The 15514-nt window shown below is 48.7% G+C and overlaps 1 protein-coding gene across 1 annotated transcript in view; it reads left to right on the forward strand.

Moving 5' to 3' along the window:
• Positions 1 to 15514, forward strand: part of INTS9 (integrator complex subunit 9) — a 256971-nt gene that overhangs the window by 663 nt on the left and 240794 nt on the right. The window lies entirely within an intron of this gene.

Genomic DNA, 15514 nt, shown 5'->3' on the forward strand with positions numbered 1-15514 from the left:
TTACTCCTGTCTGGCAGAGAGATCCAGAAAGAAGATTGAGACCAGTCCTAGATTTCTAACAGTCTCATTCTGATGCATTATGGAAATATTTTAATAAGTATATTCAGCAGGATTGGCCAGATATTAAACAGTAGGATGGCTGCCTGGAGTGATATTGTAGTTCTGGCACTTGCTAGAGACCACATTTGCTTCCTTCTTTCACTGCTCTGTTCCCTACCTCTTCCCAGGCCACCTAGAAGCCTGAAGAAACATGGATACATAGACTGTTGCTGAAGCACCTCCTCTCTTGTTCAATAACAGGAAGTCTGCTTCAGAGGACAGTGGGACAATGAGGCACTTCATTTCAGGCCTGTGCTTACAGAGTCTATGCAATGATTCTTTAGCATTGCATAGACACTGTAAGCACAGGCCCAGACTGGGAAAGAGGTACGGTAGGATGTGAATGTGGTAGGGCCCACAGCAAGAAGGGAAAGGAGGAGATGCTGGATGTGGGGTGGGGTGAAGTTAGAGAAGGGAAGATAAGAAGCTGCCTAACTGGGGGAAAAGGGTGGAATTTAGAGGAAAAGAGGGATCTTGAATTGTCTGAGGCTCACAAGATAGTGAAACTCAAGGCAGTGACTAAAGCCAGAAAGATGCTAAAGCTGCAAAGTGAAAGGTATAACCAGTAGAAGAAAGGAGTACTATACCGGTTGTTGGTGAGGCCCTACTTGGAATAATTTGTACAGTTTTGGAGACTGTAGCCCTCTAGTGATATAAAGATTTTAATGGTTCAAAGATAAGACAACAAAAACTGTGTGGGTTTTGTGCCAACAAACAGATGAGACTTGAAGACCTCAATATGTAAACCCTAGAGGATTGGAGGAATAGGGAAGCAAAAAACATGTTTAAATACTCAAAGAATATTAATATACAAACAAATCTTTTTCAGATACAGGGAAGTGGTAAAACTAGAGGATTTAAATTGAGATTGTGGGGTGGTAGACTGAGGCATACATCAAGAAATACTTTTTCATGGAGAGGGTTGTGGATGTCTGGAATACCCTCCCAGTGGAGGTGTGGTATGAAAATGAGATGACATCTTATTAATGCATCTTGCTGCTGCTGGCTGGGAGGTGAGGCAGTGTTATAAAGCATCAGCAGTTGAGAAGGAAGAAAAGAGAAATCCTCTGGATGGCTGGAGGGAGATCTCTAATGGGTTGTCTAGTAATTGAGGGCCGGATGCCCAGAACTCTGGCAACCCGCTGGAAAACGCCAGGTTGGGAGTGACTTTCATTTTCCAGGCAATGCTCAACACAAATAGCATTTCAATTATATGCATAGTGTTTGTGATGAATACCATGATGAAAGTGGAAGGAACTGTGCCTGGCAACTGTGCAAAAGAGCTGAGTGATAGGCATAGTTCTTATATGCAGGCCCAGTAGAGTGCAGGGCTATGATTGCCGAACACACACACACATTTATTCTTCAGCTCCTCCTCTCACTGTGGGCTGTGCTAGATTTCTTCGGTCTTAACTCTCTACAGCAGAGTTGTAGGAGCTTCTGTTCTGCTTTTATCTACCATATATATTTGAATATAAGCCAAGGTGACCCTTTTCCCACCAAAAGGAGGAAAAAAGGTTGGACCCAAATATGAATCAGGGGTTTATATTCAAGTGCCTTGCCAGGTCTGTCCCCAACCTCCTTCCCTGCGAGGCTCTGCACCCAACTCCCCTGCCCTGCACCCAGCTCTATTTCCCTTCCTCCCTCCCCTCCTCTGACAGGCTGTGCCCCCAGTCCCCTCCTGCCAGGCTCTACACCCAGCCCTCCCTTCCTCCCTCCCTCTGATGCCTTGAAGGCCTCTCCCAGGCCTTCCTTAAGCTCTGGTGATCCAGTGGTGTCCCAGCTGACTGACACATCCCACCTCCTAGTCTTTTAAAAACCTACCTTTAAAGCATTGGTGGTCCAGCAGTGAACCAGGCAGGAGCGAACTTCCTATGTGCCTGCATTGTACAATGTCACTATCTGAAATAGCTGCTGCAAGTTCTCACAGCAACCTTGTGAGTTCCTGCAGTCTCAAGAGGTTGCCATGAGAAATTGCGACAGCATTTTCAGATAGTGACTGCTCCTGTTTACCACTAGACCACCAAGGCTTTAAAGGTAGGTTTTTTAAAAGTCTGTGAAACAGGAGGGATCCCTCCTGTCCCGGCCCACCGCTGGACCCCAGGCTTACGGCAGGCCCGGGAGGGGGGTTGGTGGACGCTGACCAAATATAAACTGAGACCCCCATTTCTGGGCCATTTTTTTGGCCCAAACATCTGTTTACATTTCAGTGCTACAGAGGCTCTCGATTTCCCCAAGACATGTCTACCTGGTCCTTCTCACAGCCAGAGATCTCTGACTTCAGTAAACCAGGTTTCCTTAAATACAGAGCAGGCTGATTTTTAAGATTGCAAATTATCCATGTCAACTGCTGAGTAAATTGTAAATAGATATGATCAACATTGTTTGAAATCTCTGTATGCAAATGCCAGAAACCTAAGAAACAAGATGGAAGGGTTAAAATATATTGCACTAAATGAAAAGATAGATATAATAGGCATCTCTGTGACCAGTTGGAAAGGAAGATAATCAGTGGGACAATGTCATTTCAAGATATAAATTATTGCCATGATGCCATGATAGGGTGGATCAAATTGGTGGAGGTGTAGCATTATATGTTAAGGAGGGTCTTGAATCGAATGGACTGAAAATTGAACAGGATTGGAGACACACTTTGGAATCCCTTTGGGTAGAATTTAATGTGTAAAGGGGAAAAGAATTGTGTTAGGAATGTATTACCATCTGCCTGACCAGGATGAATGGACAGATACTGAAATGTTATCAGAAATTAGGGATGCTAACATTGGGTAACACAATAATAAAATGATTTGAACTACCTCAATGCTGACGGTAAATGTAACATCAGAGCATGGTAGGGAGGTAAAAAATTTTTGATGAAATCAAGACCTGCTTTATGGAGCTTCTAGTTTAGGAACCAAGATGCAAAGCAATTCTAGACCTAGTTCTTAGTGGACTGCATGAATTGGTGCAGGAGTTAATAGTACTGGAGCTGCTTGATAACAGTGATCTTAACATGATCAGATTTGATATAATCCCTGGGTCAGAGAAGAAGCTTCCGCCCACACACACGTGACTGCAGGACGGCACAGGCAGGCTTCGCCAGCTTCAGTTTCTTTTCTAAAGCACTACGAAGGTAAGGGGGAGGGAGGGAGATAGATTTGGCCAGAGGAAGGGAGGGAAGGGATTGCGCGCCTTCCCTCCCTTAAGTTTCTTTACGCCGCAAAGGTAAGGGGAAGGGAGGGAGATTCTTGGGCCGCTGAAGGGCAGTGAGGTGGCAAGAGGGAAGGCTGGATGCTGCGGGGACGGGGCAGTGAAGGGGACGGCGGGTTTGGGGATGGGGCAGTGACGGGGACAGATTTTTTTCCCCATGTCATTCTCTACTTCTGCGTCCCTGCAAACAAGTGCAGCTGAAGGCAGGAAGAACTGTTGAGGTAACTGGGATCCCCTGCTGACCCGGAAGGCTTCCTTCCGACGTCAGCTCTGACATCGGAGGGAAGCCTTCTGGGTTGGTTTCAGCAATGCAGCTGGAGGGTATGGGGATCCCCTGTGGCAGCGGCGATTGAGGAGGAAGAGGAAGGGGAGGGGCGGGAGACCCATGCAGTGCCTTGTATCCCCCACAAGTGGCTTGCTTACCCCTAGGGGTGCACATACCATGTGTTGAGAAACACTAGCCTATAAGAAGGCTTGGAAGTGTTTCCACAGCTGGTACAGTCAAACGCATAAATCCAAATAAGTCCTTGGTCTTAGCCTTTATTCAGGAGGAGCTCGATAAAGGTATTGCAGTGTGTTCACTCAAGGTACAGATAGCAGGTTTTTCCTGCTTTAGAGGGCAAACTAAAGAGCGAACCTTAGCTTCTCCAGATAAGTCCAGATTTTTAAAGGGAGCTTTGCATCTTCACTCCTCTGTGCACCAGCTCTTTCCATCCTAGAATCTTGTCCTGTAGGCACTAGCTCGGGCTCCATATGAGCTCTTGGAGGAGGCCTCGCTCATGGACAACAGTCAAGACTTTGTTTTAGTGGCCGTAACTTTGGCCAGAAGGGTATTAGAACTGTGGGCTCTGTCCTGCAGGGAACTCTTCCTCAAGATTTCAGAGACTGGTGTTTCATTTTGAACAGAATCTTCCTTCTTACCCAAGGTAGTTTCCAGTTTTCACAAAAACCAGGAAATGCATCTCCCAACTTTTTGTCCTCCAGGGCAAAGAAGGAAGGCAAGATCCTGAAATACCTGGACATCTTAAGAGTTCTTCATTATTTATTTAGAGATGACGAATGAGTTCCACCTGTCAGATCATCTCTTTGTGCTCTTGGGTGCAGCACAATGAGAATGGTCAGCATCAAAGGTGACCATTTCAAGATGAATTTGACTGGCAATTTCTTCGGCCTATTTTGGGAGCGGAAAACAGTTTTCTGTGGGAGTAATGACAAACACTATCAGAGGGATGATGTTTTCCTGGGCAGAAGTTAGAGCTGTCTCACCTGAAGAAATTTGTAGGACAATCATATGGTTTCTCCTTCACACTCTTACGAAGTTTTTACAGGATGGATGTAGCAGCCGGAAGGGATTCAGAGTTTGGTTGTGTGGTTCTGGCAGCATGCTCACTTATCCCTCCCTAGGCACTGGGGGGTTCTGTTTTGCTGCACTAGAATGGAAGATTAGATTCTTACCTTTAATCTTCTTTCTTGAAAACAAGAATATCAGTCTTGACACCCAGCCTGCTTTCTGTCTCAGACTGACATGAAAGAGGATTAGCAAAGGTAAGAGCCTAATCTTCTAATTCAAGCAAATTATTCCTGCCAAAGCTGCTGACAGCACCAAAGGCTGAGTGGAATTGTCCAGATCAGAATGATGTGCACTAATAAAAGTGTCCTCCAATGCATCTGATAATATAGGAATCTTTATTCATCCAATGACATAAAAATACATCCAATCAATGACTCATTGAGGGGGGAATGAGCATTGGGCAGGCTGACAGACATGAGAATTTTTGAAAAAAACATTGAATGTGTTTGAGAGTGGGGTAAAAGCATTGAGTAGATAGGTGTAAGGATGGAGAAAAGAGTCTGGGGTCCTTTTATCAAGCTGCGGTAGGGGTTTAACGTGTGTAATACCGTGCATTAAATTGCCTGCCGTGCTACCCGCTAACGCCTGCATTGAGCAGGCGTTAGTTTTTTAGCCAGCTGTGAGGGTTAGCGCGTGATGAAATGTCCGACACGCTAACCCTGCTAGCGCGGCTTGATAAAAGGACCCCTCTGTAGTGAGGGAAGTGTGCAAGAACTAAGGGAACAAAAAAGGAAGGGAAGAGCCTCTAGACAGAGATAGGAATGGAGAAGGTGAATAAAGGAAAGGAAGCATCTCGAGAGAGACAGACAAGGAAGGAAGAGCTTTGTTAAGAGAAGAAACTATGAAGGGCAGAGAGAATATGGAAAATGGGACTTGGTAGGACTAAGAAGCTGGGTATGAGGTAAGAGAAAAAACTTAGATGTTGGGAAAGGACTGCTAGATACTTGTGATCTGGACTGGCCATTGTTGGAAACAGGATATTTGGCTAGGTAGACCCTTGGTCTGATCCAGTACAGCAATATTCTAAGGTTTGTTTTACAGAGAAGGAACTGGTGCTAGTCTGGGAGTGAGCATAAGAGAAAGGCAGATGAGAGGATGGAAATGAATTAGGGAGTGAATGAAAGAAAAATGAAGATTAGGCTGGGTCAATGGGAAGACAGAGGGAGAGAAGAGATGGAAAGGAGATGCTGAAAAACAAATTTGGAAAATGGAAAAGAGATTAGAACCAACCCTGTTAGAAAATAAAATGACAAGACAACAAATAAAATGTATTTTATTAAATTTTTAGGAATTGAAATGCATCGGCTTTGGGGAAAGTGCATTTTCTATTTTTGTATTTTGTATCATACTGAAGGAAATGCATTTCTCTTTCTCCTTTACTGATACTGCAATGCTTCTATAGAAATTTCCATTTTAGTTTTTGTCTGCCTGTTACTTTCTAATTTATTGTCTTTCTAATTTATGGTCTCTTATTCCATATTGGATGAGGGACTGTTCGTGTTCAGCATGTGTGACTGAGGTAAAGGATTCTGTTAGCGTGTAGTTCCTATCTAGAGATCTGCAGCAGCCCAGCTTGTTGGTAACTGCATTGGTGCTGCAGAACCACTGCTGCTGGTGACATTTTGTGTTTTACATTTCTATTCAGAGAGTTTTGAAGATGGCTTACTGGTAAAGCAGGAATTTTTACAACAGTTTATAGGGTTTCTTATTTTTTGGGGTTTATCCAGAAACCCCCAGAAGTCACTCACTTGCAGTGCTCTGATGTCACCTGCCTAGCTTCTACTGTTGATATAATTGGAGTTGAACCTGCTTTTCCAGCTGCAAAAGAGGAAGTAGCTTTACCTTCTCTCTAGTCCTGTGTAGCTAGAGGCGAAGTTGCCCATATGACTCAGGGAAGAGGCAGAGGTTGTGGCTGTGTGGGCAATGGCAGAGAAATCGCTGGGTGATCCACACATGTGGTGATGGGATTTGATATACCACCTTTCTGTGTTTGCAATCAAATCAGTTTACATATTATATGAAGATACTTATTTTCTACCTTCGGCAGCGGAAGGTTGTCTTGTCCCAGAGTCACAAGGAGCTGCAGTGGGAATTGAACCTGGATTTTAGGCCAGTGCACTAACCATTGGGTTACTCTTTCACTTTGCTGTGAAACCATGTGGAGAATGAATTGAGGCAGCTTTGGAAGTGAGATGTGGGGAGAAAAGGTAAAGCATGCTACCATCAGGAGCCAGCAAAAATCTAATAAGAACATAAGAATTGCCGCTGCTGGGTCAGACCGGTGGTCCATTGTGCCCAGCAGTCCGCTCATGCGGTGGCCCTCTGGTCAAAAACCAGCGCCCTGAGACTAGCCCTACCTGCGTACATTCTGGTTCAACAGGAACTTGTCAAGCTTGGTCTTGAATCCCTGGAGAGTGTTTTCCCCTATGACAGACTCCGGAAGAGCGTTCCAGTTTTCTACCACTCTCTCGGTGAAGAAGAACTTCCTTACGTTCGTACGGAATCTAACCCCTTTCAATTTTAGAGAGTGCCCTCTCGTTCTCCCTACCTTGGAGAGAGTGAGCAACCTGTCCTTTTCCACCAAGTCTATTCCCTTCAGTACCTTGAATGTTTCAATCATGTCCCCCTCTCAATCTCCTCTGTTTGAGGGAGAAAAGGCCGAGTTTCTCTAATCTTTCGCTGTACGGCAACTCCTCCAGCCAGCCCTGTAACCATCTTAGTCGCTCTTCTCTGGACCCTTTCAAGTTGTACCGTGTCGTCCTTCATGTACGGCGACAAGTGCTGGACGCAGTACTCCAGGTACCCGGTACTCCATGGCCCGGTACAGCGGCATGATATCTGGTATCCATCTGCCTCTCTGAACATATGTGCTGAGGTTATTAACAGGAAAGGGGGGGGGTGCTGCTATCAAGAAAACTGGGGAAAGTCTTTTAGGGTAGAAAAACATAGGAAGAGGGAGAATGCTAGGGTGAGCTTGGGAAGACTGCATAGGTATTGGGGAGCATTAGGAGAGTAGAAAGAGTATATGAGTTACTGTAATTTTCCTTCTCTCCCTCACCTGTGACCTAGTTGAAAACTAAGCAGGCTTGAGGAGGAGATGGAAGTGGGGAAGTGACTTGAGAGAATGTGTTTGTGACTGACTGCTGTATATAATGAAGGGGCTTGAAAAAAATATGGGATGATGAGGGAAGTACCTTACCAAAAGACATATGAAAACTTTAAAAGGGGTAGCTGTGTTAGTCTGGTGTAACAAAAGGCTTCCAGAGGTGATCTGGAAACTATAGATTGATGAACCTGATGTCTTCTCTCTACTATTTTGCTTGGCACCATTATAAAGAACAAATTTACAGAGTACATGCATAAATATACTGTAGATTTAGTAAAGGAAAATCTTGCCTTACCAATCTATTATATTTCTTTGAAGGGGTGGATAAAGGTGAGTTGGTCAATATTGTGTATCTAGATTTTCAAAAGGCTTTTGACAAATTACCTCATGAAAGACTCCTGAGGAAATTAGAAAGTCATGGATGGTAATGTCCTATTGTGGATTAAGAACTGGTTAACCCTTTCAGGACCAAGGGACATATTTGTCCCATAACTTTAAAATCCTATAAATTTTGATTGGGATAGTCTACAGTTCTAAATTTGATATGTACGGATTCCATATGATACTAGCTTTATGTAAACAAACTGGTTCCGACATTCATTCATTAGCGTCGTTGCCAGATTGACGAGAAGATTCACTTGCCACACTGTCCATAAGCCAGAAGTGTGATTTTTTTTTTTAAAAAAAAAAGATATTTCACACAAAAAAATCAATTTTTTGGCATCTGCAAGCCCTTTTTACCATAAAAATGTCGTCAAAACCACAAAAATTGGCCTTCGATCCTTATGGTCCTGAAAGGGTTAAAAGATAGACAAAGAGTTAAATGGTCAGTATTTTGAATGGAGAAGAGTAGATAGTTGGGGTTTTCCAAGGGTCTGTGCTGGGACTGCCAGCATGGTTAAAAGGTGAAGTGAAAGAGGCTATTACAGCCCAAAACAACATCCTTTAAAGAAAAAAGATCCGGATGAAGAAAATAAGAAAAGAGACAAGTACTGGCAAGTTAGATGCAAAGCATTCATAAAGAAATGACCCCCCAGCACGATGAAAATCAAGATCATTGCCCCACCTGAGTGTAAGTATTCTGTCTGGATTGGTGGCTCCATCTTGGCCTCCTTATCCACCTTCCAGCAGATGTGGATCAGCAAGCAAGATTATCCCAGGACAAGCAGGCATGATATTCTCACATGTGGGTGACGTCATCTACGGAGCCCCGATGCGGAAGCATTTTCAAGCAAACTTGATTGAAGATTTAAGTTTGCTCTGCTGCTTCACGCATGCGTGCCTTCCTCCTCCACTAGGGGGCGCATCCCCTCATGGTCTCCAGTTCAAAATTTTCCGCTGAGCCTAGAAGTCGTGTTTTTTCAGGCTCTGCCCCAACTGCCTTCTAGCACCGTGATTTTTTCTTGTTTTTTCTCGATTTAGTCGCTGTGCGCGAGTTTTTCTCTTGTTTCAACTATTCCTGCTTCGTTTTTCACCGACCCGGAGGCTTCCGGGTCCCCGTGGCCGCGTGGCTATTCGAGCCGCGGCCAGTTTCGATTCTATGTCCCGGCCTTTGACCGGCTTTAAAAAGTGCTCCCGGTGCGAGCGGCTTCTTTCCATCACAGACCCGCATCGCCGGTGCATCCTCTGCCTGGGGGCCGCTCATCCAACCGACTCCTGCCCCCAGTGCGCTACTTTCCAGAACCGGGCCCTCCGTCGAAGGAAAGCCCGCATGGCGGATCTTTTCGCCCCAGACCAACCCTCTACCTCGGCCTCGAGGTCGGCCCTGGCCTCGGCCCCGGCCTTGACCTCGGCCCCGAATACCTCGGCATCGCCTCGAGACTCGAACCCGAAGTCCTCGGGACAACAGAAAACCTCGGCTCCGGGTAAGTCCCCTCTTCCCTCTTCAGGTTCTGTACCAGCAAAGAAACCGGCCTCGGGGATACCGGCGACGCATGGCGGAAGTCCCATGCTTACAGCCCCGGCGAAGTCCTCCAAGCCTTCGGGCCGTGCCTCCACCACACGAGAATACTCTGATACGAGGTCGCCCCCGGTGGAGTGCACCGAGGCAGTGGACATGCCCTCGATGCTGTCCGTGCCCGTTTTCCAGGACCTACTCCGAGCGATGATCTCGTCGGAGCTGTCCGCTGCAATGGCCCATTTGCAACCGACCTCGACCCCGCATGTGCCAGACCAGCCTGAGCCTCGCGTCGAGCCACCTCGAATAAAAGCGCGCAAGCTTCGCCGCATTTCATCCTCCTCGGACTCCTCACCGAGGCACCCGAGGCGCTCTCCCTCCACAGACCGCCGCGGTGCAAAACGTCGTGCTAAAACGACAGAAACCTCGAACCGCCGTACCTCCAAGAAGGCCCGGGGTTCCCCCACTCTACGAGGCCGTTCACCTACACCTCGTACGGGACCGCTAAGGGTGGCTGAGTTATCACTCTCCAACCCGCGCATCCTCCGAACTCCCCCTCGGACCGGGACTCCGACCCGAGGTTGTAGGTCTTCACTGAGGGAGTCCGGGTCGAGGTCACCGATTCGACACCGATCGGCACCTCGAACCCCAACATCATCTCCGAGGGGCTCCTCGAGACGTCGGAGATCTACGACCCCGGAACACTTTCACAGTACTTCCCCGGTCTCAGAGCGTGGATCGGAGCAGGAACCTCGATACTCGAAGGAAGCCTCCCCATCCTTCTCCACCCGACGGAGGTCTCGTTCACCGACCCCGCACGGGGCCTCGGGAACATCTCGCCCATCCTTCACTCGCTTTGTCCAGGACATGGGCCATGCTTTGGACTTAGACCTCCAGTCCGACTCCAGATACTCTAAGGAATACCTAGCGGAGCTGGATATGCCATCACTGCCCAGAGAGTCCCTCCGCTTACCGCCTAACCCGGTACTCCAACAGGCCTTCTTCAGGAACCTGGAGACCCCCTACATGGTCACAGCCGTACCCTCCAAAATGGAGGCCAAGTACCGCACAGTACCCTACCCGGGATTCGAACAACCACAGCTCTCCCACCAGTCGCTGCTAGTAGAATCCTCCTTGAAAAAGGCTCACCCATCCCGGTTCTCAGCCGCGGTCCCCCCAGGCCGAGAAGGCCGAACCCTAGATCGGCAGGAGACTATATCAAAATGCCATGATGGCCTCTAGGGTGCAAAGCTACACTTTCACATCCTACCTCAAACACCTCATTGGACTATTGAGAGCCTTTGAGACTGACCTACCGGCCTCCCGCCAAGGAGCGTTTGGCCTGCTTTTAGAGTCCCTCTCCAACCTGCGCCTCCATCTATTCCACGCGGCCTACGATGGCTTTGAACTCTCCTCCAGAGAGGCAGCCTTTGTTATCGCCATGCGCCGACTAGCTTGGCTGCGCCTGGTCGACATGGACCCCAACTTACAGGACCGGTTGGCTAACCTACCCTGCGTGGGAAAAGAACTGTTCGACGACACGATCGAGGCGGCTACAAAACGCCTCTCCGAACACGAACGCTCGTTTGCCTCCCTCGTCCGACAAAAACCTAAACCGCCCGCGCCTAGGCCGTTCAGGGCCCCTCCACGCCGCTACCCACAAAAATCCACCCCTCCCTTCTCGCGGCCTCCACCCAGGCGCCCGCAAGCCCACCACCGGGCCATGCCCAAGTCCCAACCGCCTGCGACTTCCAAACCATCCTCGTCCTTTTGACGGGATTCGCGGAAGGGAGCGGGCCCCCTCTGCCATAGTCCCAGGCCTCCTTCCCATCGGGGGCCGCCTCAAAGCCTTTTACCCTCGCTGGGAACAAGACACGTCGGACGCATGGGTCCTTGGCGTGATCTCATCAGGATACTCTCTCAACTTTCGGGCCATTCCTCCAGACAACCCCCCAAGGAATTGCCCTCCCAACCGGACGCAGCTACCCCTACTCCTCTCCGAGGCTCGAGACCTGCTTCGCCTCAGGGCAGTGGAGGAGGTTCCCCCCGACCAACGGGGGAAGGGCTTCTACTCCCGTTACTTCCTGGTACCGAAAAAAACGGGAGACCTACGCCCAATACTAGACTTGAGACGCCTCAACAAATTTCTAGTACGGGAAAAATTTCGGATGCTTTCCCTACCGACCCTCTACCCCCTGATCGTCGAGGGCGACTGGCTCTGCTCCCTTGATCTGAAGGAGGCGTACACACATGTCCCAGTACACCCCGCTCACCGCAAGTTCTTGCGTTTTCAGGTAGGGGACTGGCACCTACAATACCGAATCCTCCCCTTCGGCCTAGCATCATCACCTCGGGTCTTCACCAAGTGCCTCGTGGTGGTCGCAGCAACCTTACAATCCCAGGGCCTCCAGGTATTCCCCTACCTGGACGACTGGCTGATCAAAGCCCCGTCCAGGGAAGGGGTTATCTCAGCGACCCAACAGACTATTACCTACCTACAAAGTCTGGGGTTCAAAATAAAGTTCCCAAAATCCCAACTACGCCCCTCGCAGTCCCTACAGTTCATCGGGGCCACGCTGGATACGGTTCGCCTCCGTTCCTTCCTCCCCCCTCCACGCCTAGAGGCGTTAGTAAGTCTGAGTCGAAGGATCTCTCTGCTGACCTCGGTAACAGCTCGACAGATGATGACTCTCCTAGGCCACATGGCTTCCACCGTCCATGTCACACTCTTCGCCCGCCTCCATCTGAGAATCCCTCAATGGACCCTGGCCTCTCAATGGCGTCAAGACCGGGACCCGATCGACCGTCCCGTGACAGTGACTCCTTCTTTGCAAAGATCGCTCCGCTGGTGGGCCGACTCTTCAAATCTTTCCAAAGGTTTACTCTTCCTTGCCCCTCATCACAGCAAGGTTCTCACCACGGACTCGTCAGAGTACGCTTGGGGAGCCCATCTGGACGGCCTACGCACGCAGGGGATGTGGTCAGCGGAAGACCGCCGCTGTCACATCAACGTGCTAGAGCTCCGGGCCATCTATCTCGCAGCTGTAGCTTTTCAACATCTGCTCCACGACCGGGTAGTCCTCATCCGAACCGACAACCAGGTAGCAATGTACTATGCAAACAAACAAGGAGGAACAGGGTCTTGGTCCCTCTGTCGGGAAGCCCTGCGCCTCTGGAAATGGGCAATCTCCAACAACACCTTCCTTCGAGCGGTGTACATACAAGGAGAACAAAACTGTCTGGCGGACAGACTCAGCCGCCTCCTCCAGCCACACGAGTGGTCACTGCACTCTCAAACCCTACGACAGATGTTCAAACAGTGGGGGACACCTCAAATAGATCTGTTCGCATCCCCCCACAATCACAAACTGCCTCTCTTCTGCTCCCGGATGTACTCCCCGGACCGGCTCGAGGCCGACGCCTTCCTCCTCGACTGGGAGGGAAGGTTCCTGTACGCGTTCCCGCCGTTTCCTCTGATCCTGCGGACGCTTGTCCACCTGAAAACAGTACAAGCCACCCTGATCCTGATTGCTCCTCGCTGGCCACGCCAGCCTTGGTTTTCCCTTCTACTTCAACTCAGTGTCAGAGATCCACTGCCTCTGCCTCAGTTTCCCTCTCTACTATCACAGGGTCAGGGTTCGCTGTTACATCCCAATCTTCAATCTCTTCATCTGAATGCTTGGTTTCTTTCCCCCTGACTTCTCTCTCCGTGTCTCAATCAGTCAAGGAGATATTGGAGGCCTCTAGAAAGACCTCAACGAGAACCTGCTACTCCCAAAAGTGGACCAGATTCTCAGCCTGGTGCTCCTCTCACAGCCAGGACCCGGTGTCGGTCCCCGTCCCCCTGGTCCTTGACTATTTACTTCAATTATCTCACTCCGGCCTAAAGACCAACTCCATTCGAGTACACCTCAGTGCGATTGCAGCCTTCCATCAGCCCCTGGAAGGGAAAGCCCTCTCGCTCCACCCCCTAGTCTCTCGCTTCATGAAGGGTCTTCTGAATGTCCACCCTCCTCTCAAACCTCCTCCGGTGGTTTGGGACCTTAACGTGGTTCTGGCTCAACTAATGAAACCTCCATTTGAGCCCCTAGACAAATGCCATCCAAAATTCCTCACTTGGAAGGTGATTTTCCTGCTTGCTCTCACTTCTGCTCGGCGGGTTAGTGAGCTACAAGCTCTAGTGGCGGACCCACCCTTCACGGTATTCCATCACGACAAGGTGGTACTCCGCATTCATCCAAAGTTCTTGCCTAAAGTAGTGTCTGATTTTCATCTCAATCAGTCCATTGTCTTACCTGTGTTTTTTCCCAAGCCCCACTCTCATCCCGGAGAGGTGGCACTCCACACTCTTGACTGTAAGAGAGCGTTGGCCTTCTACCTCCAACGCACTCAACCAAACTGGAAAGTCCCACAATTGTTTTTGTCCTTCGACCCAAACCGGTTAGGTCACCCAGTCTCCAAGCGCACCTTGTCCAACTGGTTGGCCGATTGCATCTCCTTCTGCTACGCTCAGGCTGGTCTCGCACTGCATGGTCGAGTAACGGGACACAAGGTCCGAGCGATGGCAGCCTCCGTAGCGTTCCTCAGGTCCACACCTATTGAGGAAATCTGCAAGGCTGCCACGTGGTCTTCGGTTCATACTTTCACCTCCCATTACTGTCTGGACTCTCTGTCCAGGAGCGATGGCCGGTTCGGCCAATCGGTTTTGCGAAATCTATTTGCCTAAATTGCCAACTTCCCTCCATCCCTTTTCAGTTAGCTTGGAGGTCACCCACATGTGAGAATATCATGCCTGCTTGTCCTGGGATAAAGCACAGTTACTTACCGTAACAGGTGTTATCCAGGGACAGCAGGCATATATTCTCACAACCCGCCCACCTCCCCGAGGTTGGCTTCTTTGCTAGTTAAATGAACTGGAGACCACGAGGGGATGCGCCCCCTAGTGGAGCAGGAAGGCACGCATGCGTGGAGCAGCAGAGCAAACTTAAATCTTCAATCAAGTTTGCTTGAAAATGCTTCCGCATCGGGGCTCCATAGATGACGTCACCCACATGTGAGAATATATGCCTGCTGTCCCTGGATAACACCTGTTACGGTAAGTAACTGTGCTGTACGATGAGTCTGGACCCTCCATTGTCCACTGCAAATGCTTCTAAAACAGACTTTGTTTGCACCTCATCAGATGTTGTTGCGCTGAGAACAAAAAAAGTTGGCATGGCTTTTCCTGTTTTGATACTTGACTCAGGATCAAACTGGAACGAGGAAGATGATGGCAAGTGAGTATGGAGCAAAGATTCCCCTGAGTTCTGCAGTGCAGCTGAGGACTGACTGTGTACATTTTTTCCAAGTCATTCCAAATATTGTATAATTGTTGCAGGAAGTTATTTTGCCTCTGTGAAGGCTGCCCAGCCCAAGGGAGCTCATGAATCTATTGATTTAGTATTGCTTGTATCTGACCTCATGTAATCAACAAGTCTTTGTATTTGTTTTTCCCCTCAATTTCTGACAGCAAGCTGTCTTCTGGTACCTGTGGAAGCTTTACATTTATCAGATGAGTTAAGATGTGCCAGTGCTGGGGAGGGAAGCCACTTGTAAAATTGGAGACTACATCAAATAAAGTACACTTAGAAGAAAAAAAAAAAAAAAGAAAGCTAAGAAAATATGAAGAGAAACTTGCCAAAGAGGCAAAAAGGAACATCACAAGCAGAAAACCTGTGGATGTAGGACTGTTGGATGATCAAGAAACAAAAGGGACACTCAAAGAGGATAAGGCCATAGAGGAAAGACTGAATGAATTATTTACTTCAGTCTTTACGGAAGATGTAAGAGATCTACCGTACTTAAACCGGAA

This window comes from Geotrypetes seraphini, chromosome 3, assembly GCF_902459505.1.
Source record: "Geotrypetes seraphini chromosome 3, aGeoSer1.1, whole genome shotgun sequence".
In the NCBI taxonomy this organism is placed as follows: Eukaryota; Metazoa; Chordata; class Amphibia; order Gymnophiona; family Dermophiidae; genus Geotrypetes; species Geotrypetes seraphini.